Source organism: Centruroides sculpturatus, unplaced genomic scaffold (assembly GCF_000671375.1).
Source record: "Centruroides sculpturatus isolate CEXI.00-Female unplaced genomic scaffold, Cexi_2.0 scaffold3, whole genome shotgun sequence".
Classification (NCBI taxonomy): Eukaryota; Metazoa; Arthropoda; class Arachnida; order Scorpiones; family Buthidae; genus Centruroides; species Centruroides sculpturatus.
The window spans coordinates 1,449,201-1,453,251 of NW_019384366.1; the positions used below are offsets into that span (position 1 = coordinate 1,449,201).

At 29.7% G+C, this 4,051-nt stretch overlaps 1 long non-coding RNA gene across 1 annotated transcript in view; it reads left to right on the top strand.

The window, feature by feature from the left end:
• The window catches only part of LOC111642684, a 7,193-nt gene extending 3,816 nt beyond the window's left edge, over positions 1–3,377 (top strand). The window contains exons 3-4 of the long non-coding RNA XR_002759588.1: positions 3,073–3,111; positions 3,234–3,377. This is a non-coding gene — a long non-coding RNA (uncharacterized LOC111642684). The remainder of the gene's footprint in view (positions 1–3,072; positions 3,112–3,233) is intronic.
• Positions 3,378–4,051: the final 674 nt, after the last annotated feature.

Genomic DNA, 4,051 nt, shown 5'->3' on the forward strand with positions numbered 1-4,051 from the left:
TATATGATATATAAAATATTAATATATGAGTATATTATATAAAAATATATAAATACACAAATAAATTTTATTTTTTAATATCCATCTTTAAAAAGAATCTTTATTATTACTTTAAAGTATGTAGAATAATTCCTTACTGCTGTTCAATAAATTAAATTCAATTATAGTATGTGGAAATAATTTTTAAAGATACAATAATTCATTATAAATTTTATCAAGTGTTAAGATTTAGTATAACAACGATTAAAGGAAAAATTGTTTCTACGGCATTCATTATAAATAAGTATTTTTTTTTTTTTTGTATAAAACTAGATTTAATGTAATTTTACCTCTTTTTTAAAATTTATATTTGACAAACTGAAGAAAAAATATTTATAAGCGTATATAAATTAGTAGACATTGCTTAAATTAACTGTGTTGGTGCGGGGTTTTGTAGATTTTACAGTATGTATTATTGTAAATTCAGTAATGTTTGGCGTATTATTAGTTTTCGTTTTTAACTTTATCCAGAAAAAATTTAACTTTAATTCGCTGTGTTTTTCACTCATAATCAATGTATTGGATTCACTCCAAAATTTTTCTAGCTGTGTATCAGAAAGATCTTCCATTATTTCGAATATGTAAAAAATTAGGGCTTGGTCTGCTGAAACGTTTTCTGTAATGATCATTTTAAGCTATCTCAATCCACAAATCACAAATACATATACTGTCTTATCTGTTTTAATCGAATTATTATTTCGAAGTACTGTATCTTAACGAAGTTATTTTTTGAATTTACCGCGATGAAAAAAAAATATTTTGAACTTTTCCATTTTAAAACCGAGTCTATCAATGCAAACTTTCCAGATACTTTTAATTTAATGTATTGACAATTATTTGTTTTAATATTGAAATTTAGGAAGAAAATTTTGTTATAAAAGAACAATTGATGTTATAAAATAACAATTATAGCTTTACTTTTATTATTTGGAAGATCAATTTATGCTCTTTAAGGAAAAGATTTTTGTTGTATAATAGTGGAGATTATTTTCTTTAAATTAGCATTTTATAAAAATTGTTTTAACTTTTATCTTGTATTTGTTCTATTACAATGTCGTCATAAATTGTAGTTTATATTTATAAAAACTACCATCAGATATATTATATACAGTACATTGTAGATTGAAAGAGTTATTGTATTATGTATTATGCAGTTAAGTGAAAAAAAGACTGCGGCTTTCCTATAAGAATATTTGTCCTTGACAGAATTTATTTCTTCCTTGCTATTGTTTTTCTGCGCTTGGTTCTATACTTCAACAATGATGTTGTCTTCGAATATATATCCACAGATAGCTAGGTCATTGTCAATGTTGACAAAATCTTCGAATGACACTTTTTCATCACTCGTTGTTGCAACGAAATCGATCCAGTCTTTTTCAATATAATCTACAAATTCTGGTGGAAATTCTGATTTATTCAGAGATTGACTGAAATCTGAATTTGTGAAACAATTTGCAACGGTACTTTGTGGAACTCCATTCCAATCTTTGTTAATTAATCATTCATATTACATCTAACAAGTTTACTAAAATATCATGTGATGCAACTTCAAAAATATGCTTCATCTTTTGTATGACAAGCTTTCCAGATCGTAGTTTAAAGTTTGAATGATTTCCAGATCTAAAGATTTCAATCTGGAAGTTGTATTTGGTGGTAATTCAACGATTCCAAAATGGGAGTCGTTGAATAAACTGTAATTGTCAATAAAAATATTTCTAACTTTTTCATCAGTTAGAAAAATCGCTGATGTGTTCCACACTTTCTTAATTGCTGCATCTTGTATAGCTAAAACTTGACATTGTGAAAACATCAAGGTTTTAAAGATTTTTCAATTAATGATGATATTGGTTTTTCATTACCTGTCATGTTCGTTCTCAAAAAAAAAAAAGTTACACGTTCTTTGCTTTTCTTACCTCTCCGTGACATGAATCACCTTTGCTTTAAATGTCTGCTAGACATTGTTTTGTCTGACAGATATTTAAAAAACAAGCCCATTTCGTTTGTGTTGAAAACGTCATCCAAGTTATAGTTCTGTACGACCTCTAATAAATTTTTCTACCACTTTGTTCAATCCTCTCTCACTTCTGCATTTTCATCACAGATTTTATTCAAAACTGTTCCATTCCTTTTATATTTATTTAGCTATCCGCTGCTTGTTTTGAATCCGCAGTGGCGTAGCGCCGTTGAATACGCAAGAGATATATCTTCACGTAAAAATATCGTAGTGTCTAGTGATTATTGATATCGTACTCTTATTAATATCACCCGTCCATAATCCGCGACTTAAGAATGAGCGAATTCTTCCTTTTCCAATTTCTTGGTCCTCTATTTATTCATCTTCACCAAAATGACGCTCGACTCCGACTCCTGATAATTTTAGTATGCCGACTCCGACTCCAGACTCCGGTGAAATTAAATACCGAGTCATTTCATGGGGGACACAGGCGCTCATAGGGGGTTACCCTACTCTGAACTCTAAAAGGAGCCCCGGGCATTTACCCAAATACTTTTATAGTTAGTATTTTTAATATTTAACTTACATTAATATTTATTTGTATAAAAAAAATAATTTTAACAAATATTTAATAAGAGAAAAAAGGGGAGCGATAAAATTTTACATCTACATATCTTTATTCTACAGATTTTGCACTTCAATTTCATCTTTTCAGAAGAGTTAGTTCAATTAAAAAGTGTGCGATATAGCTACTTCAGCCCCTTGTTCAGAAAGGAAAAATATATACAGTATTCTGATCAATTAGTCTGGCTCATTCAGAAAAATAGAGTACTTATTTAGAGAGGGAATAAGAAAGGAATGAATCAAAAATATTCAAATTCAATTGAGTCAAAATTAACTGCTAAACACAAATACTACAAAGAAAACTATTGATACATATTTAATAAATTAAATTGTTGCATTTTGTATTTAAAATAAATGAATTGTAACAAAATATAAAAACATTTTTAAAAATTATTAAATATAAAATAAATTTTCTTTTAACTTAGTTTTTTTTTTAAATGAATTTAAAATTCCAGAGTCGACACATTTTTTCCGACTTCGACTCCACAGCCCTGGTTTGTATTACAATATTCATGTACAGTTAATTTTATTTTTAATTGTTAATTTCTATTTATTTAATTTATTATTAATTCAATTTAACATCATTCTAATTTCAATTTCATAATAATAATCAAAGCCCGAATCCAGTTATAATCCCAAGAAAGATAGCGGACCCAAATATCATCCCTGTTCCTAATATCGCACCCACTTCCAACTCACTACCCAGTACTGTCACCTGCCAAGTGAGTGGTGTTCCTGTGAAGCATTGTCTGCCCGCAGCAACGTAAAAGTCCATTCGCTGATGTGCCGATATTTTTCACGAAATATTGGTTAATTCGAGTGACAGAGAAGTTTATCAACAAGACAAAATTCGGCATATTTCGAAGATGAGTAGGTTTATAGTGATGGAGAGTACGTTTAACTGTAGTCTACTCTGTATTTAACAGACTTCCATTTTACTTAACGTTTATCAGCCAGAGAAATGTGTTTCGTGTATGCAAGTAGTCATATTAAATTTTTCCATTTGTGTATAATATCATTATTTTTGTATTCACAATATCATATAGAAAATGACATTTATTATGAACATTGGAAAGTCTATCCTAGTCTCCATTGGAGAAGCCGACATAACTGAAAGTAAGCCACTGTGCTACTGACCGATGTAATACTGTCCCCCGTAAATCAATTTGCCTAGCCTATCGACTCGCCGTGGATCAGCGGCGATAGTGACGCCTTCGCCTCTTGAAAATTCAATACAACAATCACTGGACAAAATACTGAGCGGAATGCAATCAATAAGAACAATAAAAAACCTGACGAACACGAAAAATCCGAACAAAAATTCAAGCCAAAAGCAGCTCGGAAAGCTGTGGAGACACAACGTCTAATAATTCGGACACTTCCGAACCGGATAAAAAAACGAATCAAGTAATGAAGAAGATACTCGATGTCATT